We start from the raw sequence: 24,858 nt of genomic DNA, 5'->3' as shown, positions 1-24,858 counted from the left end.
ATAAATAAACATTAAAAAATTTTTAATAAAATACATAAAAAATAACTTCCTAGCTGACTGCATCAAAGTGCAAATGACTCATTAATTATAATAATTTGTGTATATTTGAATATTTTTATTTTAGACAATAATCTAGACAATATAGCTCTCTCTCTACCCCTTATGTTTCGATGAGTTCAAAGCAATAACTACAAATACAAGAAGAAACAGAGAGAAGAAAAAGCCAAAAATGCCCCCTTCTTCCACTAAAGGTTGCAAGCTTGAAGCAGACTAAGAGAGGGGAAAGGAATAGCTACTTGGATAAGAGTTTGTAGTTTTAGTCTTACACTTGCAGGAATGGGGGTAAAATATTATTAGATTAGACCAAACTTTTATTTCCTAAGAGCAACTGCAAGGTCTCTGGTAGAGTGGGACATTTGTTGTCTTAAATGTCCCAATCAATAAAACCAATTTAAGCTTTATGAAAAAAAAAAATGCTAGTATTTTTAATGGTTCTTTGAGATGGCAAGGAAACTAAGATACCCATAAACTCCACATGAATATAAAAGTAGGAAGTGGTAGACAGTATGGAAGTTCCTCAAAAAATTAAAATAGAATGACCATATGATCCAGTAGTTCCTCTACTGAGTATGTAGCCAAAGAATACAAAAACACTAATTCAGAAATATACATGCACCTCTATGTTTATTGCAGCATTATTTACAATAGGATATTATGGAAACAACCCAAGTATCTGTCCATTGATAGAGAAATGAATAAAGAAGAGGTGGTATATATGTGTGTGTATATATACATATATACATATATAATAGAATATTATTCAGTCATAAAAAAAGAATGAAATATTGCCATTTGCAACAACATGGATGGATCTAGAGAGTATAATTCTAAGTGAAATAGATCAGTCAGAGAAAGACTAATTTTGTATGATTTCATTCATATGGAATTTAAGAAACAAAACAAAGAAACAAACCCCCAAACAGACTCTGAACTATAGAGAACAAACTGGTGGTTAACAGAGGTGAGTTTGGGGGGTGCGGGTGGAGGATGATATAGGTGAAGGGGATTAAGAATACACTTATCATGATGAGCACAGAGTAATGTGTAGAATTGTTGAGTCACTATATTATAAACCTGTACCTAATATAGCACTGTCTGTTAACTACAGAGGAATTAAAATTTAAATAAATAAATAAATAAATAAAATGGGAAACCTAAGAAGTAAGCAAGAGACAAAGCCAGCATTTGCCTGAGGGCATCTCCAGATCCCTGCTGGCTCTGAGTTTTTGGTTTCATGACCACCCATTTCTGATGACAGAAGATAAGGCTCAGAGACCACCAAGTATGAGAGTCTAGTATGACTCCCCCTTGCATCCCTGGAAGCTTGGTAGACAAATAATGGCCCCCAAAGATGTCCTCATCTTAATTCCCTGAGCCTGTGAGTATGTTGTTACATGGCAAAGGAGGACTAAGATTGCAGATGGAATGAGAGTTGCCCATCAGCGGAGTGTAAGGTAAATGGATTAACTTGGAATATCCAGTGGATACAATGTAATCACAATGGCCTTCTAATTCTGGAATAAGGAAGATGGTCAGAGTCACAGACAGATTTGAAGATTCTATAGTGTTAACTTTGAAGATGGAGGAAAAGACCAGAAGGCAAGGAAAATATGCAGACTCTAAATGCTGAAAAAGACAAGAAAATGGATTCTCCCATTCAGCCTCTAGAAGCAATGCCACCCTGCTGACATTTTGATTTTAGCCCAGTGAAACTCATTTTACACTTCTCACATCCAGTGGTCTTTAGCCACTAAGTCCATGATAATTTGTCACAACAGCAATAGAACAGTAACATAGACCCCAAAGGGGTAATATACTTCCAGAACATTTTCAATACAGGATTGTTAGGGAAGGCTATGGCTATAGAGATAATATAATAATTTCTATAATAAATGTTAAATGAATGTTAGAATGAAACACACAAGCACTCAACCTACTCAGGAGTTCAACAAACAGAAGCTCTTGCTTATTGAATTGGATTTAATGAAATAAAAGGATTTCTGCCTCTGGGAGAGGCAGGGCAAAGTTCATTAACAATTACATTTACTGGTAAAGGAAGAGCTGAGTCACTATGAGCCTGAAACATGAAAATGATATAAGTCATTCTGCAGAATTCAGATACCATAAATAGAAATAAATGCCCTTGTCTGCAATCGGTTCCTTCCTTGTCTTTCAAATGGTTTTGTCTTTTGCCCCAAATGGATTTTTGTAAGTGAAGTAAATAATTCAAATTTCATGATATTCAAAACATGAATCATGAGGGTTATTTGGGAAACATTTTACATATAAGAAATGCAATAGACCCTAAGGTTCACAGAGTAAGAACCTGGTAATTATTCTGTCTCATGTTTTAAAGCATTACTGCTTCCATATGTGAGGAGTATTTTCATCTTCTTTTAACTCCATGGGCATTTGATATTATAGCAGTGATCTCATAATTTTATATTTTCCTTTTAGAGCTTATGTCTTGTGTTTTAGAACACTTCCACTAATGAAAATATTTTGTGGCGGTGTAGTGACTAAAAAACATTTGAGGGAAAAACAAATTAGTTAGCCAAATAGTAACTAGGTTTAAAAGAACTGAATGTTAGGGAGAAAGGAGCTGAAGGGTGTAACCAGGAGAACATAACATTGGCTTTATCCAGTGATATGAAACAGCAAATTGTATTCTCTTTTAATGCCCGTACCCTTGACCTCGGCCCCTTGCTATGTATTCAGGAACTAGTACTGAGCCCTGGCAGCCTTACATCGTCCCCACAGCTACTCAAGGTAGAACCCTATCTGGATATATCTTTACATATCTATCTACATTTTTTTTCATTCTTCATACCCCATCAAAACTCAGCTCTTATGATTTTCTCATTCCTCTGCTTCCACTCTAGCTATTCTTATTAGGCAGTGGCTCATAAAGTAATATATATGTGATATTACATGTAAATGATTCTGGATTTGTTCTTTCTTCCCAGAAGCCGATGATGACTCAGACTGCTCCCCTTCTCTCCTCTAATACCCATCAATCCCCCCAGGGAGTGTCTCCTCTGTCACTGCCAAGTCAGCTCCTGGAATTGGTGTTGAAAGGTGGCAACCTCAGGGGTGAGAGGAGAAAGGAGAGAGGTTAAGTAGATCCTCAAAATAAAGAGATAAGAGAATTTTGGAAATGTGAAGGATGAAGGAAAGGTGCTGGTGTAGTGAGGTTATAAGATAATCGGGGACGAGGGAGAAAAGGTAAGAGAGACGCTGGAGGTGGGAATGTGTTATAGAATCAACTTTAAAGCATTTATAAAAGCACAAAATTTGGAATGTAATTCCACTTTTATAACTAATAGATATTTGATCTTCTATGAGTGGGACTTTATACACAGATTGGATCATATAGGTCACAGGTTAAAAGGGCTCCTGGTTTGCCCAGGATTTCTCCAATGTTAGCACTAACATTTTCACATCCTGGGAACTTCTTCACTCTTTGTCAAACCAGGATATTTGGTTACTCTAAGTGATTAGTGACCAATAATGGCTTCACATGTTCTGTTTCCTGAGAGAATAGTAAACTCGTTTTTCCTGAGAGTAGTTGCTGAAGATGAAGAGAAAACTATGATGACATTTACCAAGAAAAGGATTAGGAAGCAGGGAGAAAGGAAGGAGGAAAAGAAAGAAAGCTGAAAAGAAGTGTGTGTGTGTGTCTGTAAGAGTGTGTTTGTGTGAGAGAGAATGTATGTGTGTGTAAAAGAGCATGTGTGTATGAGAGATAGTGTATGTGTTTAAGAGAATGTATGTGTGTGTGTGAGAGAGTATATGCATGTGAGAGTATGTGTGTGTGAGATATAGAATGTATGTGTGAGAGAGAATGTGTGAATGAGAGTGTGTGTTTGTGAGAGAATGTGTGTGGGTGAGAGAAAATGTGTGTGTGTTCATGTGTGTGTGTGTGTGTGTGTGTGTGTGTGTGTAAGGGAGGACCTAAAGCAATCTTGACCTAATGCAGTCATTTGCAACCCTCCAGGCTTTATTTGGCAATGTCTGAAGATACTTTTGCTTTCAGAGTTGACATCTACTGGAATCTATGAGTAGAGGGCAAGGATGCTGCTAAACAGCCTGCAATGCATTGGACCACCCTCCACAACAAAGAATTCTCCAGTCTCACATGTCAATAGTGATCAGAAAAGCATATAGGGGGAGGGTTGGGGGTGCAGCCTTCCTGCTTGGTTTTCAAGTGTCTAAAATGGTAGTGCTAGCATATAAATAGAGTGCTAGAAGAATATGAGCAGAAAGCAGGAAACAGATGTCAATTTCTTTTATTCAGATGCCCAGGTTTAGGATAAAATGCTTGACTGTGAAAATAACAATGCTTTTCTCCAAGGTTTTCTGATGTTAGGAAAAGGAGTATCTCACTTTGCTCAGAATCTATAAAAGGTAGTGCCAAATTGGAATTAAATCAGTAATTAGGAGAGGTTAAGTTGATCTTATGAAGTGTTAGAACCAGCTCATTCATTCCCCCAATAAATATAATATTCTTTCACACCAGGATTCTTGAGGAAACTTGAGACCCAAAGATAAACATGATACACTGAGGAGACCAAAAAAATATAATTAAGATGAGCATCATGCCATCCGCACACAAGAAAGGGGGCTTCTGCTGGAAGAAAGTATCTCAGAAGAGGTAAAATTTTACTTGGGCCTTAAAAAATAAGTAGTAAATAGGAGTAAATAATCCACCAGAGAAGGCAAGAAAAAGACAATCCAGACCAAGTACAAATCACTTGGGGTTTAAAGAAATGTGTACCTAGGTCTTTGAACACTCATCTTTGTAGCAAGCAGACTTTGTGGAGAAAAAGAGAAAAGAGATTGTGTATGTGAAGTCAAGGAAAAGACTACCAGGATGCCTACAACCCATTCTCTCTAGTCAAACAGCATATATATTCTCCCCATGCCCGTGATTGTCCACTCCCCTCAGGGTCAGCCCACATGTCCCTCCCTCTTCTTCAAGGTCTTCTTTAAGGTCCCTCGATACACCCCTCAGGGCAAAGAGATGCTTCTGCCCCTGCACTATGCACAGTTTATACCATTTAATGCTCATTTACCTATTTGTTGTAGTGACTACATTTCCTGAGTATAAATCTTATAATTGCCTATCTATATCCTGAACTTTAAAAAAACAATTTATCTTTTAAGTCTATTTATGTTGGGAGAGACAGAGAGCATATGAGCAGGGAAGGGGCAGAGAGAGAGGGAGAGAATGCCAAGCAGCCTCTGCGCTGTCAGCGTAGGGCCCTACGTGGGGCTTGAACTCATGTACCATGAGATCATGACCTGAGTCATATATTAAACCAACTGAGCCACCCAGGCACCTCAACGTGGTGAACTTTTTAAAGAGATGGACCAAATCCATATGGCTTGGTTCCCTCAAGGACTAGATTACCACAGTCCTTGGCAATCATATGTACAGAATAAATGTTGGTGAAATAATATTATTAAAATAAAATACTGTTGGATGTGAACAAAATTGAAAAGGAAACAAGTATGAAACATTTAATTTAGTGCTCTGTTAAAGGTTATTTTTTGGCAGGGAAAGAAAGCATTCTTCTAAACTTGTGATTAGTAAATATTATATATTTCATACATGGCACATCTTGGACACTCAATAAATATTTTTTAATAAATAAAACATCAAATAAGATATTCAAAATTGAGTTGATGTTAATGGTTAAATTTCTTCCAATGGGTCATGTCACTTTTTAAATCAGCATTCTATCCCTGTGCTGCTTCTTTCAATGCATAAAAGGAATAGTCAATTGCCCTGATACATTCTCACATGCCCCCAAAAGTATGACTATGTTTGTACAGAGCTGCATTCTTTTGAGATTGGTGGATGGAGTCACACTGGCTGACACATGACCGCATTCAATGGAAGCTTTGTAGTGGGCAGAGGTGGGTGGGGTGTGGGAGTCAGTCCTCTGAGAAAAACATGAGCCAATATATTGGACCTAACTTGGGCTTTTTGTTGCTGGCTAAGCCTTCAATAGGTCTAACCAGAGTTATCAGTAGATAAGAATTTTAGAATCATGAAAACTTCAAGCTAGAAAGAAGCTCACAATATCATTTTGTTTAATCCCCTGACTCCTGGACATAATGTCGCATCATTCTTGTTTTATTTATTTACATATTTATTTATTGATGAAGCACTTAGTGTTCAAATAACTTTCCCAAAGTCACTTTCAAAAAATGAGCTTTACTTGCGGCCCCTGGGCGGCTCATGCAGTTAAGCGTCTGGTCTTGATCTCGGCTCAGGTCTTGGTCTTAGGGTCATGAGTTCAGGACCTGAGTTGGGCCCTGCATTGGCTCCATGTTGGTTGTGAACCCTATTTAAAAAAAAAAAAATGAAAGTGAGCTTTACTAAAAAATATGAAAATTTCCCAACTAGCCACTCTCTATGCAAAGTTAAGACTGATACAGTACTTACGCTTTTAATACTTACCATATAAGAAAAACTGAGAAAAAATTTAAATCTTTACATTTATATATTTATTCATTTAAAACAACAAAAATAAGCCCGCAGCATGTTATCATAATGTAAAACTATGAAAAATAATTACCCTTTCTAAATCAAAAGAAAAAAATTGTAATATGAGCAACATTGTTTTGTATATTTGCAAATCTCTTTAATATTTAGCTTAACAGGCAACTAGATTCTCATGTGCCCATGCATTCAATCTGTTGCTGTATATTGTTTTGGTTGAAATAAATGAAGAAACTCCAGCCTCATACAGATTAGCAACTGAAAATGAAAGAGGCATTTAATGCCCTTTTCAGATAATTGAGGATATTATTCTCTGCTATTACTCCAAAACTTGATGTTATCAAACTCTGAGAGGAGAGAGTTCACTTTTCTGAGCCTCAGGGCTGTTGTGAGAATTACGTTAGATAATACTTTTAAAGAGCTTAGGACATATGTCTGCTACATATATGTGTGTATCTCGTTGGGTGTATATATATATGTGTGTGTGTGTTTATATATATATATATATCATTTACATCATATGGCTTACAAGGTATTTATTTAAGATAGAGCTTAAAATGATTAAATCATTCCCACAAAGGAATTTCCATCATCTTATATATATTTGGAGCTAACTAGAGCTTATAAATGGAGGTGGTTTCTCAAACATCTACAAATAACATACACACACACACACACACACACATATATATGTGTATGTATAAATGTATACATACACACATACACATGAGGAGTTATTGAAATATAAGATGGGAAAAAAGACCCTCAAAACATGAGTTAAGACACATATGGATTCAACTGATCATTTTAGATTCCATATTGCAACTTTTCTTTATTTTTCTTTCTTGGTCCAGAATTCTTGTTCAGACTTACTTGTTCTTTTACAAGTTATTTTATATACGTATAAAAGAACCAAACTGCAAAATATAAGGACTGCTCTCTTTTCAGAACTAGCCCTTAAGCACTGACTAAATGCAAAAACTTAAATGTTTTTGGCATTAATAGGGTAGTGTGTGTTTTATATATATGTATGTATGTATATATATATATATATGCACTTATATATATTTATAAATAAACATATGTATAAAATATAAAGACACACACAGACATCCCAGTTATAAAAAGTGGTCTCTTTGATTTGAACTGAGATATGTTGTTTAAAAAGCTTTGGCTGTTAAAGTTTACCTGCTTTCACAATACAAAGACTGTCTGAGCCTCCAGTAGGTTAGATGATCAGATAACTGATCACAAGCCAAAACTGGATGGCTAGAGAATGACCATTTATTGCAGCTACTGGCTCAGAGAAGAGTGCCTGGCCTGTAACAGATTAAGAAACCTCTAAGAGCAAAGGTATCTTGTTCCAGGAGCCAGCTAGTACTGAACACGGCAGGAATCTGGACTCAGGCCTGGCTGACCCCAAAGCCACGGTCATCTTATTCTTGCTCCTTATGTCTCTGGAAGGCAGGAGGCAGTGTGTGAGTGGCACCTTCTTACATGGTGTCCTGCTCCCAGTCTTTATTTCACAAAGTACAGAATCTGAACCCCATTCATTCCCCTTCACACTGCAATCATGACAACCAAATTTGTAACTTGGCCACAACTACAGGAGGAAGGTAGGGAAGGTAGGAAATTCCTCCAACAGGAATTTCCATCATCTTATATACATTTGAAACTAACTGGAGCTTAGAAAGCCAGACATCTTTTCATACATCTACAAATAACATTGACCCTGGTAAAGAATTTTCTGAAAGTGATTCTTCTGGGGTCCATCCCAAAGTGAGTGGTTTTGTTGGGTCGAGTGTTGGTTTCTGGGTTGTTAGTTTAGGACGGGATGTACAGTTTTACAGTTAAGGGGTTGGGGGCAGACATCACTGCCTTCCTTCCTCCCTCCTCAGGCCCATCAGACTAGTGGTTGCTGGGAGCACTTTTCAGTCTGTATGGACTGTAGAAGGGGCTCTGAGTCTGTCCATGATTTCCCAGTATTGATCTCCCTCTGACACACTGGGCCCAACTACTCCTTAACTTTCCCAGGGGTTTTCCTTTTTTTTTTTTTTTTTCATTTGATTTACCCAAGGGCTAGGCTTGGATCTTAGGATGGGAAAGACTTTAAACAATTTGCATTTGAAAAGAGGAAGTGGAAAGAAGAAAAGAAAAACCCGGAGAGGCAAAGCCAGCTGTTTCCTACAAAGCTTTGACAGCTTGCACAGCTGTTCACTGTCCTTTTGCCCCCTGTGGAAACTGGCTTCCACCCCAGCTCTTACTGCTGTTTTCTGTCTCCCCGACCTATCCCGACAGCTGGAAACTTGCCCTGTCACTTCTCTTAGAAGGTAAGCTTCTGAGCTGCATTATGTGACAAGTCGGTCAGCTCTTCACTGTTGCCTCTGCAGCTGTGGTTTTCCTCCAATAACCATGATAGATGACATGATACAAATACTCCCTCCTCCTTCCATTCTCACAGTTACCCAGTGAGGAAGGGTGTATTATTACCTTCACGTCACAGATGAAGAAAGTGGCACTTACGCCATGGGTCCAAGTCATCTGACTCCAAGGCCTGTTCTCTAAACCAAGGATTCCAAAATGTCTCCCTATCAGTTGCAGGCTTGTTAAAAACAGAAGTCCAGCCGGCCAACTCAGAGATTTTGATTGAGCATATGTGGAGTGGGGCCCCAATCTATTTTTAAGAGGCGTCTGTGGTGAAGGCAGGATTTAAATCCTCACAGTGCTGCTCTACATCTTCATAGACCCTGCTAGGCACAGCTCTGGTACATTTCTCAACTCTGATTAATCACTCCTTCCTCTGCGTTCTCAGAGCACTCTGTTCTCACTGTTAGTACAGCAGGAAACAAACACACTGGGTTAAAATTAGCTGGTGCTATGTCTGTCTCGGTGACGAGTTGGGAAGTTACTTGATTTCCAGGATCCTGTTTCTCGTTCACTTCCTCTTCCTGGATTGCTTCATCCATTGATCTTTACACAGCTTGGTTCTCCTTACTATTTGGGCCTCCACTTAAAAGTTTCCTCCTCAGAGAAATGCTTCCTGAGGGCCTGCAGAATTAATTAAGAAGCCCATCACTCATTCACTGTCATATCACCTGATTTCATGATGTAGCATAAAGTATAGGGCTTCCCACATTAGATGCTTAATTAGGACCTGGTTATCCAAAGGCAGATTGAGCACATTCTTAGGGTGCCAGAAAAACAGAGGTACCAAACATTTTAAAAACATGTTGGCATATATATTTTTAATTTTTAAGTGTTTATTTATTTTTGAGAGACAGTGTGAGTGTGGGGGAGAGGCAGAGAGAGAGGGAGACACAGAATCTGAAGGAGGCTCCAGGCTCTGAGCTGTCAGCACAGAGCCCAAGGCAGGATTTGTACTCACGAACTGCGAGACCATGACCTGAGCTGAAGTCAGATGCTTAACTGACTGAATCACCCAGGTGACCCCTTAAAAAAAATTTTTTTTAAACTATAGAAGTCATGTGAAAACAAAATTAGGATCTTGAAGGCCTCCCTTCCATTTACATTATGACCAAGCATTATTTTTATAAGCATTATATATTGAGAATGGGCTTTGAAACATTTGGGGGCTTTGAGTCTCTGAAGCTTTTAATCTGGCATTAGTATATGTCTAGTAACATCTTTGCTTTCTAAAAACATTTTGAGAACAAATTGGGCAGGTATTATTACCTAGTCCCATCTTGAAGTGGTAAAAAAATAAATAAATAAAAAGCACAATAAAGAGGAGACGGCTTCAGATTTCACAGGCTAAGGGCTGAACAAGATTTCTCCCCCATCCCCATTTCACACATCAGTCACAGGTCCAGCTTGGTCATCTATGCTCCGACCTACCAGCTATAGACTGGACAGTCCAATGAGCCCCCTCCTTGGGTTCTATTAATTAGCTAGAGCAGCTCATGGAATTCGGAGAAACATTTTACTTACTAGATTATGAGCTTATTACAAAAGAATATAATTCAGGAACAGACAGAGAGATGTGATGAGGGAGCATGAGGCAAGCTGAGGGCAAAGTGCAGGCTAACAGCACCCCCAACCCCAGGTGGGACATATATGATATTTCTTGGACAACCCAAGCTACCCAAGAAGAGGAGAGGACAAAAAAACAAATGGTCAAACTGATAAGAGTCTCTACCAGTTTGCCAGAAAAAGGCAATCCCATCATGGCCTAAAATCCAGGAACTCCCTACTGTCTTCATGTTAATGCTTTACTAGGGGGAAAACCTTAGCTTGACATTAGCTAGGCCTCCAGTAAGTCTTTAGCTTGTGAAAATCTCTTTGGAAACTCCCTCTCGCCCAACTCCATAAATCGGTCACCCCCCACACTTACAGTGCAGCTCTTTCTGCCCAAGGGTCTGTCCCCACGCTTCAGTAAAATCACCTTTTTGCACCAAAGACACCTCCACGAATTCACTCATGACCATGGGCTCCAGACCCCACAAATCCCCATCATCCCAAAATGTTATCAGATGCATAGGGCAGAGTATGGGGGAAGGGTGTGAAGCTTCCAAGTCCAAATATACCGCCCTCCCCAAATCTCCACAGTGTTCACCAACCTGGAAGGTCTCTCTCAACCCCATCCTTTGGGAATTTATGGAGACTTCCTCCATAGGCACAATTGAGTAAATCACTGGCCATTGGTAACTGAACTCAATTTCCAGCCCCTCCCCCCTTCTCAGAGGTCTGGGAGTGGGACTGAAAATTCCAACCCTCTAATCACTTGGTTGGTTCCCCTGGCAACCAGCCCCCTCCTCAGGTTCAGTCCTAAAGTTACCTCATTAATATAACAAAAGACACCTTTGTCACTCTCAACACTTAGGAAATTCCAAGGGCTTTAGGAGCTCAGTTCCAGAAATGGGACTCAGACCCAATACATACAAGTATTCCCACTTTTTGAAAGTTTGAGTTAGGGCACTTCACTTTTACGAAAGAGCTACATACCTTAGTAGCTGTTTTCGCTAACAGAACACAATCTGAAGAGGACTTTCAATTTCATAAAAATGAAAATAGCATACAGTGTTTGTTTTGCAGGGAGCCAATACAGAGGCAGAATATACTGAGCAGTGAGAGGGGCACCTCCCAGTTCCTTCCCCCGGAACCACATTCAGCCTCTCAGCATGAAACCACCACAGCTTTGAACAGTGTCTGTGAGCATCTGTGCTTTGTTGAAATTTATTTTGTGCTCCTGCTAACACGATATGTCCTAAGGTATCTGAAAAGCCTAAGAGAGGTTATTTTTGGGGTCTAGGGATGGTCAAAAATTTTTTCTATATAAATTTCGGCTCATGAAAGCTTTCATAGAAGTACTCTACCTTCAGACACTGGGGGAAACCTGCATTTCTTAGAAATTACAATACTACACCAGTCAGCGAGGGCCCAAATGCCAAAGCATCTATAATATAGAAAATAAGAAAATATGATTTATGTACTTTAATCCTGTAAACTCTACAAAGGTGATGGAAACATAGCTGCAGAATTGTGGAAACCACTGCCTTCTAACTGGAAAAGGGTCTGTGAGAAGTGGGAACACTGGTCTTTTCATTGACTCAGACATTGTAATTAAAGTTTGACTTGACCGACATTCTTCCCTAGACTCGGGGAGGAACACATCACATTTTCTCGCACTGTCCAGTTTTTAAAGAAAGGATTCTTACAAATATGTTGTTCTTTATTGATATTCTCAATAAACTTTGGCAAGGATGTGGCTCAGAATGAAACTACTTCTCTTCAGATGTAAAGGCAGATGTAGGTCCTGTAAAACCCATAGAGAGAAGCAACATGAGAAGAGAAAAGCATATCAGTGTGATCTCTGAGGCGTTGTCCCTCTCCAGAACCTAAAATGGGCCAGCAAGCTGTTTCAACTCATCCTGATTCAAAATGAGGATGAGATAGAGGGGGCAGAAGAGAAAAGGAAGTGAGGAGCCTAAGAAGATTGTAAGGGTATTAAGGGGGTGTGGTCCAAAAAGGACGTTTAGCAGAAATCAGGGACAGCTCTCTCTTCCACACAGGGGAAGAACATTTATTAACTAAGTTTTTCCTGCAGCTTCTATTAATTGGTTATTAATATTTTCCTGCCTATCTCTCAGTTCAATTTTTGTAATAGATGAATTGGTTTATCAACATATAGTGAGTTTAGTGCAGTGCTTACAAATATGGGTATCACAGAATTATAGCTATTTTAGGAATTAGAAAATTAACCTTTTGCCTATGCAGGAATTAATTCTGGAAGAGAGTTAGTTAATGGAGGCAACCTATTCCATTAGCAGACACCCTGTAGTGTTTACTGTAATTGGCTGGGTAGGTACACAACACAATAATGATATGAGTTGATCCAAAAGATAAAGCTGAGGACACTCAGAGAATAAAAATGAACCCAAAATGTGTCTAACAGAATCTCCTACCTGAAAATCAGGTCAGAAATCTTCATTCAAAATTCCTTCTCAGAGCCAGTATTTTGATAACACCAATAGACAATCTGTGCTTATTTTCTGCTGGGAACCTGGATTGTCAAGGTTCTATAGTGCTAGTTGTATATGCAGGGCACTTTCTGGACAGTAAGAAGGGAAAATGTGACTGGCTTTAACACTGAGTATATTTGAATATATTACAGATATATAATGAATGACATACTATATGACGACTTCAGGGTCAGTTAATTAAGCAGCTCATCTAGCTCATCAAGGATCCAAACCCTTTCTCTCTTCTTGCTTCGACTTCCTCAGATGTTAGCTTTGTCCTCAGATGTGGACAAAAATGGACGCCACATCTCCAGGTATCACCTCTTCACACAACGATGTCTCATACCTGGAACAGACGAAGAGAGTACTTACTTCCCTCATTTATCTTTTGAAGAGATGAAGACTCTTCCAAAGGCCTTTCTTTCCTATCTCATTAGCAAGAATTGAGTAGCATATGCTTTTCCGACCTAAGTAATGACAAAGGCAGTGGTTATCATGCTTGGCTCGGGCCAACCCTGGTTGACCCCCTTAGAGCTGGGCAGAAGCCCGGCCTCCCTTCAAGTTTATGGTCCACTGATTTCTGAAAATACTTGCGTTTCTATTGACAAGGAGAAAGAAGAAAATGGGTGTACGACACACCACCCCGTAAAGAAGGCAGTGTATTTGGACAGTTAGTGGTGCATGGAGAAGGGATTATGTCATCCTCAAAAAAATTTTTTTAAAAAGGAACTCCTTATTCTTCACAAGTCCTTTCACATATTGAGATCAATGCTTTTGCCATTTCCACTTGGACTTGGATATTTTTTCTGGATAGAAGTAAAATAAGCCTAATCTCTTTTGCTTTGCCAACAGCCCAAGCATGGTATTGAAATACAGTTCTCGTGTAACTCCTAAGCCTTTTCCTCCCCCAGCTAAATTCCTCCTGTCTCCTCAGCCATTCCTCATGGTTTCTAAATCCTTCATTGTGTCTTCTCACTGCACATCCCTCATTTCTACCCAGAAGAAACTGAACTTTCAAGACCTAGCTTTGGAAAGCCTTTCCAAGCTCTCTGTGGCCATTATATACTCCGTGCTCTCTATTTTTTGTTCCCTTGCTCTCTGCCTCAAAGCTCCCATTTATGGAACTCTATATGCCAGCCAATGTGCCAAAGGTGTTACTTAGAATCTCACCAAATCATCGTCATAGCCCTATGGGACTGTTCTAATTCTATATTAATTTCCTAAGTGACAAAATTGAGGCACAGAGAAATTAAGTAGTTTGCTTACATCACACAGTGTATGAATGGTGAGGCCGGGATTCAAAATCAGATGATTAGACTTCTGAGTCCTGTCTCATAAGCATCACACTCTACAGCCTCAGTTACTCTTTTCTGTATCTCCAGAGTGCTCCTTGCCCAGTGCCCGACACATGGTGAACACAAATATTTGGTGAATGAATGAGTGATCTGTGGTCCTTTTCTTGCATATAACACCGTTTATTAATTTATTCCTGAAAATACAATTCCCCACATTGAAAACACTACCACAAGGGGCTTTGACTAGAAGAACTAAATGGCATATGTGGGAAGTCAAACAATGCCCCTCCAAAAGATGTATATTTCATAATCCTGTAAAACTGTGAATAAGCTGCTTTAAATGGCAAAAGAAACTTTACAGACATGATTATATTAAGTGTCTTCAGGTGGGGAGATTATCCAGGTGGGTCCAGTGTCACGAGGTCCCTAGAAGAGGGAGGCAGGAGGGTCAGAGTAGAGAGACCTGTTGAGAGAAGCAGAGTCACAAAGAAATGTGAGGATGGTACACTGCAGGCCCCAGAAATGGTAGAAGAGCCATAAGCCAAGGAGCACGAGTGGCCTCTAGAAGCTGGAAAAGGCAAGGAAACGAATCCTCCTCCCCACCCCCACCGCCTCTCTAGAAGGAACCCAGCCTTGATGATTGATGTTGATTACAGACTTTTGATCTCCAGAACTGTAGGAAAATTAAGTTGTGTCATTTTAAGCCAATAAAGTGTATTTTGTAGTAACAAACTTTAGCAGCAGGGGTAAGTAATACAGCATAGATACTTTTCTTGATGTGGTTACGATGTTTCTGTTAATAACAGCATATTGGTGTAGTCCTCTTGATATTAGGCACATTGTATTTTTGGACTGTAGGTAGATTGATAGATTCTCTCCACTTTCATTTTCTCCTTTAAAGCATCTTAGCTATCTATCTCTGTCCCTTCATGTTACCAGGCCTTCTGGGTTGTCACCACTATCCTAGTAACCGTTTGCTTTTATTGGTGCTGCCTTAGAGGTTTGTCTCTCAAGAGGCTCATTCACAGGAAATAACATAGTCCCCTACATACTTAGTGCTGCCTTCTATTCACAGAATCTAATATTACACTACTTGTTTGGACATAATTTTTTTAACCAAATTTCTAAAACATCTGTTTATGGGAGAGGAAAAAAAGAGTTATTTCAAGTCAAATCATGAACTATCTCAATTTCAGAGTGTTTCAAATATGGAAAATCAGTGATAGAAGGAAGTTTCTGATTTCAAGTTAATCATTGCATTTAGGATATGAAATATTTATTATTTTTCCTAGTTTTGCCTACCTACATTTTCATTTTATAAAATAACTTATGCCTTGTCATTCCTCCTATGAAACAGAGATATCTGCTTCACAGTCTTTTAATAATGAGTTCAACTTGGGAAGTTGGTATATTTAAGTTCTTAAACAATGTTTCCTAAAAGTATGTGATTCCTGGATTGGCAGCATCAGCAACTTCTGGGAGCCTGTTCGAAATAAAAATCCTTGAGCCATATGCTAGTTCTACAGAAACCCTGGGCTGGTGCCCAATAACCTGAATTAGGACTTGGAGCTACACCAAGTAATTGGCATGAGCGTGTTAGATATCTAAAGATCCTTTTTGGAAAAGCCACATCTCAGTGGATAAGAATCCTTGGATAGAAATTTTCTTCTGGCAAATTTGGAGTACATGCTTCCTTTATTTTAAGCAAAGGTAACGCTAGGTAAGGAAAATCCCTAAGGAAAAAAAATAAGCAAGAAAGATTATTTTCTGCATAAAGCAAATCAGAAATGTCACCTTTCAAGATGCTCTCAGAAAGTTGTCTTCTCTAGTTTCTTCCGTACTCTGTTTGTGTCTAACAGTTATAGTACCCTGATAAATAGTGTCTGTGTCTGCAAGTCTGCAAGCATCATCAAGGAGAGGCATCTGTCTGTTCACCACTGTTTTCCTAGAACCTCGCCAATGCAGGAAGGAGACACAGAGAACCTCAGTAAGCATCTGTAGTCTGAATACCTGTTCCTGTGGTATGACTTCTCAAGGCAGGAGCTCTAATGTCTAAAATTCTGCATGTCCAATGCCTCAAATGCTCCTGTACTGGGTATTTGGTGGGTTCTCAATAAACATAAAAATGAATGAATCAATGTTAAATTATATGTATTTATCAAATTCAATTTCCACTATTAACATGATCATAAAGTTTTGCTGAAAATAAGTAGACATTTGATGCTAGTGTAATTTCTATTGTACTAAGATTTTAACTGCAAAATATTTGACATTGTGTTAGTTAGATTGTGTTAGCTACTTCAGAAGAGATGAAGAAAAGCCAGCTGGCAAAAAGGTACAAAATTATTTCACATTAACCTGGATTTTGACCAGAACCTGTTTTTTTACATCTGAACAAAACACACAGTTTATAATAATGACAGATTATGCTACTTAAACAATAAAATGTTATATAATGCTAATAACTGGTTGGGTCTAAGAGCAATATTGTGGTGATTTTCTGATAAATCTGTCACTGCAAATTTGCCATGCAATTTTTTTCTAAGTATGTTTCTCATGAAGTAAGTGACATTCATGTCCAAGCTTTCATATTCATGGTTGATCATGAAAGGATAACAGCCCTTGGTTTTCTATGTGGATATACAGAGAATCAAAAATACAGCAATTGTATTTCTTTCTGTAACTGGCTTTGGGAGATAATGTAGTTTACACTGGAATACTGAAGAAAAGAGTCTTTCCCCCACAAAACAAGCATGTTTAATTTGTTTAACCATTACGTAAAGTTAAACACCAATCTTTACTGTTGTCTTGAAAATGCTAATATGTATTGTGTGTAGCTTCAGGTGGGGTTATAACTCACTCAATCTTATTTGTCCAGGAATCTTTTGTTCTTTAAACTCAGATTAACATCTCCCAAAGAAACACAGTTTGGGAAAGGCTACTAAATTCCAAAAACAAGTATCTGATCCATTATGAAATAATATTTGTAAAGAGAAGAAGTAGGAAAGCCCACTGGACCCTGCCTTACACTGTTTTTACTTGTTAGGCCTCTCCCTGGTGGATCTTTATTTTTAAGGACAGTAAAAGAACATAATTTCTACTAAGTAAATATAGAAATGGTAATATAATGGGAAATTTGAAGTTTAGTTTGAAAATTTTAAAAATACATACAAATGGATCACTATTTTATCATAAATCTAGAAACTTGGGAATTAAGTTATAGTCTTCTCTTCAGTTATTTTTTTTTCCCCTGTGTATATCAGGGTCAGTTGAGAGATTTCCAAGCAAAAGCATTAGATTCCTTTCCCTCTGCCAAATGAATGTATGTGCCAGGGCTTTGGGCCCACCCGACCTAGCTTTGAAACTGTTTTTGTTCCTGTTTTTGTTCTCTTCAAACTGTCTCAATAATATTTAACTCCCAGGTTTGTTACAATGAAATGTGATAATGAACAGTAAAGCCCCTCCTTAGTACTGAAAAAAAATGTACTTTCTGTTTCACCTGACCTCTCACATCTGTCTAGGGCTTTCATTCATGTTCACTCAACATGTGCTGCTTTTGCTTTCAAAAGACTGACAGAGGCAGAGAAGGTGGAGTCCAATGCTGTCTTTTGTTCTAGTGGGGTGAGGGTGGGGGGACGCAGGCTGCTCTAGGGAAAAGAAGCCTAAAACAAGTGTGGGAGATTTGCTCAAGACTGGTAAGTAAAAAAGTGAGCTGTGGATCCCTAGGATATCATTACAAGAGAGCTGCTCCAGGTGATGGGGTCTCTGATAGGGTAACTCAGGGAATGAATGTAGGTCTGGGGTAAGTGAAATAAACACTATGCAAAGAGGGAAACATAAGTGAATTCAAGACGAGAGGCTCAACAAGATGACGTTTGAAGACTTGCAGGACACCATTACTAAAATATAAGCTCCAGGAAAGCAAACAGTTTTGCCTGTTTTCCCACTGGCAAACTATTCCTAGGACCTCCAACAGTGGCTGGCATATAGCGAGCAGTGTATATTTAATGACTCAATGAGGAGTGTGCTAATGATATGAAGGATGGAAGTTCAGGTAAGATGGAGAGAAAGAAGGAGAGATCAAAGATGATTCTAAGGTTTTAAAAGTGGGAGGGTGATAAGAAAGCTTTATCAGTAACAAAAATGAGTAAGTTGAAAGAAAAACCTGGTCAGGGTAGAAGACTAAACATTTAGTTCAGGCTTTGGATTTGTTGACTCTGCTTTTTGTGAAATACTTTGCATACAGCAGATGCTGGCAATGTGGAACTGAATGCTCAGCAAGCAGCGGGATGTATAAGACTGAGAATTAAGAAAGCAGTCAGAGGGGTGCCTGGGTGGCTCAGGTCATGATCTCACGGTTTGTGGGTTTGAGCCCCATGTTGGGCTCTGTGCTGACAGCTAGCTCAGAGCCTGGAGCCTGTTTCAGATTCTGTGTCTCCCTCTCTCTCTGACCCTCCCCTGCTCACTCTCTCTCTGTCTCTCAGAAATTAAAAAAAAAAACCAAAAACATTAAAAATAAAAAAGTAGTCAGAGCTTGCAATAGAAGACTCCCAAGTCCCTCTATAGAAATGGTAAGTGAATCCTTGAGAGATCTCAGAATAAGTGTGTGTTGGGGGGAAGGGCAGCCCCGAAGGGCAAAGGATATGCACATTGTCTGAAATCATGTACAAATAAACTTATTAATAAGTACAAATTAGACCTAAATTTAAATTCCATCAGTGAAGTCAAGACTCCTCAAAATTTACTAGAATGTAAGCTGCATGGGAACAGGAATTACTATGTTTCCTTCACTTCTCTACACCTGCTTACCTTAGTGCCACATAGTAGACACACATATTTGTTTAATTAATGTATGTTTTATTTTTCTCTTCAGAGTGCTGCTTGCCCTTGTAGTTGCCTATTTTTCTATTAAATTATTGGGGTTTTCCCCCTATGAGCTCTTGGTAAAATAAGAAAATTAACCATTCTCTATGTGTTGCAAATATTTTTACCCAGCTTGTGTTTTTATTTCTCAGTATATCTTGCCACTTAGGTCTACATGTTTATGAAATCAAATGTATGAACCTTTTTTTTTTATGCTTCTTATATGCCTAGTCACTGCAAAATAAAAACACGATTCACATAGGCTTTCTTCTTGTTCCATCTATGTGGCTGTAAGGATTTTGTTTTATTTTGTTTTCACCCGATGCTTCTATTTTAGTCTCTACTGATTGGGGGAAAATGTGTTGCATAGAATGTAGAGTTGTTACACAGGCAGGGAATCACTAAGGTAGAGAGTTTGAATTTGTACCTAAACACTGATGCATTTTCATTTCGGGATATTAATCTCCTTTCCCAAACACATAAAAATAACTTTGCATCTTTTAAAAAATTACAAATACTATTTATGTACCTTGTAAAAAGTTGAAGTTATCAGATATATTTAGAATAAAAAGCAAAAACCTTCCTTTACTTTCTCTCTGTGTCCATAATTCCATTCTCTAAATCTCATGCACTCCTTATGGATTCATAATATATACACATATATGAGTGGTGCTTTCTCTGCTTGATATTAATAAATAGCATCTATGATATGCTACATAAACATTCAGTATATAGTTTCTTTTTCTAAATTTTAAGTCTATTTTTATTCTTTTTTTTTTTTTGCAGTATATAGTTTCTTAATGTAGAGTTTCTAAAGCCAATATACTATAGCTGTTATCACATTAGTGAACTGAATGTATATACACATTTATAATAGCTTTGCATTGGCTGCCTTCATTATTAAGACATACCACAGTCTAATTAGTCACTCTATTCTTGGGCACTATTTTCCTGTTTTTAAACATTATAAGCAATGCTGCTGTGACCATCCCTATTCATATTTTTGTATTTATATGTGATCATTTCTACAGATGGAGTCCTAAAAAATGGAATTGCTGGTTTAAAGGTGACATGCATTCATAGCAGACTGAAGTTTGGGAAATGTAGAGAAGCCTCTGTACCATTCACAGCTCACTATAATGACTCCACCTTGCATTCTGTTTCAGGAGTGCAATTGAAAATAGGTCCGTTGTTGTTGTTGTTCATTTGTTTGTTTAAAGTGTGAATTTCTGAACATGAAAATATAAAGTAGAAAAATATCTATAGTTTCATGTATGCTTTGCCCAGCAGTTCCGCTTTTCAGGATCCATCCAATAAAAACATTCTCATGAAGTGAAATAGCATAAGTTCAGTTCTATAAACCAGCTAAGAGACAAAGGGGTTAGCTAAAGTGTTAATTAGTGGGCTGAATGCTCCCAAGGAAAGTTACCTGTAATACTTTGACAGAATTATCAGTCACATGACTGGAGTAGAAATTAGGAGAGCATCTCCACAGATAGATCGGGAGGATGGGACATCTCTCTCCTCTCTTGGGAGCAGGGCCCACCAGCTAGGACTGTGGTCCAGGCTTCTAACACTTCTCGTAATTAAGAGCTGAGTAAGCTGCTCTGAGATGCAGTAGCTTTGCCGACTGAGCCCACCCAACTGCAGGAGGTGCCTTACCATCCCAGGGTTTGTTCTGGGAGCTACTCCGTAAACAGAAGGGTTGCCCTCTTCTGGACCAGGAAAACTAGGAGTCACCTAAGAGATCCTGTGTCTTTTCCCACCCTTCCTCTTTCCTGTTCTTTCTGACTTTGCTTGGCTTGAGGCCAAAGTGTCTTCTAAGAAGGAAAGTAATGGAACTTTAGTTAGGGTTTTGACATTCAAAACCGTAACAACCTTGTAAATTTGATAGCAATCACCACATTGCCTTCTAAAGAGGAAGTTCTACTTCATTGTTCTTTGAATGGTTTCCTTGACACCTTGATGGAACTCATTAAGCTCATTAACTTAGTTTTTGCCAATCTGATTTCTCCTTATTGTCTACATTTTCTTAAACAATTCTATTATAAAAAGATACTAAAATCTTTACACCTGTTTGTGGACTATTTGTATTTCTTCTATGAATTGCTTGCTTATGACCTGTGTCTTTCCCTCACAGATCCATAGAAATTCTTGATATATTCTGAATATGAACCCTTTTCATAATACTGTAACTGCAATTGTTTTCTGTCCGTCATCTTAATTAGAGGTTCCACCATAGAGATATTTTATATGTTTGTGTGTTTAGAACATGATGAACCCTAGTTCCCCCCTTCCACCTCCCCTCATTCTCCAGCTTGTGGAAGGAGAGTAAAATACAGTTCCTGGGACTGGGCGGGCTACTAAGAATTCTGAAACCTTGCAGGGACTAGTAGAATAAGAAGACACTGTTGTTTATGAAGTTGCATATAAGCTTTCTGATAGACCCGCATTGCTTTTTCAAGCACTCACAATATGGGGGGCAGGGCTGGGGGCGGAAATCAACACAAAAGTTATTTACATAAGTAAACCCAGAACTGAGATCCTGCTCTGAAATGGAGACACTGCAGAAGTTATGGCACTGCTTAGGAGAACTAAACTGCCTTTTGCTAAAGTAACAGTTTTCCCACGCCGTAGGCAGTCAGAGCTCTAAGTTAGGATTTAGACTGCCTACTCCCTGTTGCTTACTCATTTTGAGATGCACGTGTTCTTTAAATAACTGCTCACAGTGGATAAAACCTCAAGACAGCCAGGAGAGGCTGGCAGGGTCTTCACCTAGAGTGGGAGGCACAATTGTATGTGAAAAAGATTAGTTTGGTCAAAATCGGTCTTTAGCCAGGTTACTGGTTAGAACTGGACAACCCAAGCCTTGAGAAATGTTGGAAAAAAGAATATTTCTTTTTACTATTAACGTATAAGGGGATATTGTAAAAAAGTGGTCTCTTGTCACTTAATGGGTGTGTCTCTAGTCCTGGGGTTTACCTGAGGTGACTGTTCTGCTGAGGGCACAGCACTTTGAGGAGGTCTCCTCTATATGAAGTAGACAGTCCCACATCAATCCTAGCCCCAAAAGCCTGTTCTTGGGACAGGACATGAGGAACATGAGGATTTGGAAAGCAGGACTTACATGGGAATTGAGGAGGATGTACTAGTTTCTTTAACCTTTCTCTCTATACTGTACTGAATGGCACCCTACGGTAGTGTGGGGAACATGGCTTTTACTTGTCCCTAGGGATGCAGAGGCCATATCCTATGAAACAGTGTGATTTTAATTCAGAGACTGCATCATCCATAGAATCCTAGCAAATGCCCAGCCATGTATGTACACTGCCTAAAAATTCTGGTCTCAGTGGCCATTCATTTGAATCATAGTTCCAGTGTAGGCACTATGATGTTGGGCACATTGCTTAACCTCCCAACTCTGTTTCTTCATTTCCAAGATGAGATTATTCTAGCTTGCAGGATGGATGGGAGGAACACAGATGATACATAGGTGGTAACTGACTCATAGTGGGCAATGACTGGTAGATAATATTCTTATTTCCTGAACTGATGGGTTTTGTGCCAAGCACTATGCCAAGAATTCTTTAGATTATCATCTATTGTAATCCTAACAACCCTTGAAGATAGGTCATCTTATATCACTTTTACAGGAGACAAAAAGGAAGTAAACTGAGGCGAAGCCACTTGCTCAAGGTCAAAAGGCATGGCAGTGGAAGGAAGAGGTGGAATTTGACCTAGGTTGGGTGACTGCTGCCTTCTTGGCCACTACTATAAAGCAGCATAAAGGCCACCTAAGAATAGCAGATGGCTTCTCCCCTGAGCACATGACTTTGCAGATCCCCAAATCCTAAAAAGGACAGAGTGGATGAAGTATAACACTGGTTTAATTCTGAAGATCATGAACAAGAGAAGGGTAGTATGGAACTCAGGAGAAACTAAAAGAGCAAAGCAACCTCAAGGAAAATTGGCCTAGATGGGCAAATTCCCTAAACATCGTTCACTACTCTGATGTCCCAGGAGCCACCTTTAAAATTACAAAATTTGTGTGGGTTACTTCAAAGGCAATCCGTAGGAAGGGAAAGAGCTAGGAATGTTCTGAACACTTTCCATTTTTTGTTTGTTTTTAGTAAAACTGGGAAAAGAACAAAGGCTGCCTCCTAGAGCTGTTGTTAAACTTAACACAAATGCCAGAAGGTCCATCACATAGGAAGGGCTTTGTTTCAGTGCGGGGACACACTGCCACTTTGAATTATACCCAAGTCTGTGGCTCTTCTCTCTGGGGTCATTTGACGGCGTGTGATTACGATGCTTAGTATGCAAAGGCTGGAGCTATTAATTGAATGTTGCTAGACAATGAATTATTTCACAAACATTGAAATATAAAAAGTATGCGGACATTATTAAGAATGCTTTTCTCAAGAGCGCTACTTTAACAAGAAAGAAAATGCACATCCCATTCTTCTCCCTAAAGTAACATCTCCAAAAGATAAAAAACACTAACACATTCGTCCCTGAAAGGCAGAGCCCGGGAATTCTGGAGCTCTGAACACCCCCTCCCGTTCTGCTAGGGACCGAACCGCCGGCCTCGCCTGGTGTCACAGAAGTCCCCGGTGCGCCAAGCAGATGTGTTTACTCCAGCCGCCCGCCACCCTGGCGGGGAAGGGGAGTACCCTGGCCGCCCCTCACTTTCGTCCCGGCAGCTCTCCAAACACCACCAGGGCGGGATGGGAGTGTCTTCTTGGCTGTGGAACCTGATCCTCCTACCTTGTCCTGAAGCCACCCGCCGCTTACCCCCGGCCCTCCAGTCGTGGTGATTTTCCGTCCCAGACGCCCGGCCAGGGCGCGCGGCTGGTGTCCGCCCAGCCCGAAAGGTAGGGCTCGGCGGCTTCCCTGCCTCCCTGCTCCGGAGAGCGCGGAGCCCCCACAGCCCCGCTCTGCACTGCACCTTCCTCGGTGAACTCGGGGGCGGCCGTGGTCCCCGCGCATCCGGCGCCAGCAGCCCAACAGGAGCAGCGACCTCAAGGCTCCGGAGGCGCTCAGCGCAGCCGCCTGGGATCCGGACCCCAGCGGGCGGGCGGACTCCGCTCGGCGCCGCGCCTTCCCCGGCTCCCCCTGCCTGACCGGCGGANCGGGTTCCTGACCCGGATCCGGGCGGCCTGGGGTCTGTGCACCCCGGCGTGTGCGGTGCGGAACCGACAGCCCCTGCGCTCGCCCTACAAACCCCAGAGCGCTGCGTGCCCTTGGCCCCCCGGGTTTAGAGGGTGGGGGGCACCCGCCCAGTAGTGGAGCCGCGGGGCGCTTGGCCCCCCAGGGCGGGAGGAGGGGCTGCTGCGAGCCTAGAGGACCTGCTTTGGGACCCTCTTTCCTGTAATCTCAGGAGAGTTTGGGCACTCGAGTGTGACCAGGGTGGGGGCTCTTGGCTTACTGTTTGTTTTGGGGTTTTTGTTTTTGTTTTGGTAAAAGGGTCTATACTCGAACAGGGACTAGAGGTCTGGAAGGTGCTCGTCTTTTAGAAAAATTTCCAAGAAACTCTCCTTCCCGCCACGGTAGAACTAGACCTAACAAAACAAGCATCGAGGCAGTTTGGGGGAAAGAGCGGCGGTGAGAAAATTGCAGGGTTTGGGCTGCCGTTCGTTTTCAAGGTTAA

The 24,858-nt window shown here is 40.1% G+C and overlaps 1 protein-coding gene and 1 pseudogene across 3 annotated transcripts in view; one reads left to right on the top strand and one right to left on the bottom strand.

The window, feature by feature from the left end:
• Positions 1-5,750: 5,750 nt before the first annotated feature.
• The window catches only part of LOC144240552 (uncharacterized), a 33,778-nt pseudogene continuing 14,670 nt past the window's right edge, over positions 5,751-24,858 (bottom strand). Inside the window, exons 7-9 of the transcript XR_013337753.1 lie at positions 23,976-24,424; positions 13,223-13,396; positions 5,751-6,413 (exon numbers count right to left, since the gene is read on the bottom strand). The product of XR_013337753.1 is annotated as an uncharacterized LOC144240552 (transcript). The remainder of the gene's footprint in view (positions 6,414-13,222; positions 13,397-23,975; positions 24,425-24,858) is intronic.
• ST3GAL6 (ST3 beta-galactoside alpha-2,3-sialyltransferase 6) overlaps positions 23,992-24,858 on the top strand; it is a 61,396-nt gene continuing 60,529 nt past the window's right edge. For both annotated transcript variants that reach the window (XM_077774818.1, XM_077774816.1), the window contains exon 1: positions 23,992-24,082. The gene's annotated coding sequence lies outside the window, so the exon portion shown is untranslated. The remainder of the gene's footprint in view (positions 24,083-24,858) is intronic.

The sequence above is a fragment of the Crocuta crocuta genome, unplaced genomic scaffold (assembly GCF_008692635.1).
Source record: "Crocuta crocuta isolate KB4526 unplaced genomic scaffold, BGI_CrCroc_1.0 scaffold6, whole genome shotgun sequence".
NCBI lineage: Eukaryota > Metazoa > Chordata > Mammalia > Carnivora > Hyaenidae > Crocuta > Crocuta crocuta.
This window is presented reverse-complemented; position numbering and strand designations above follow the sequence as displayed.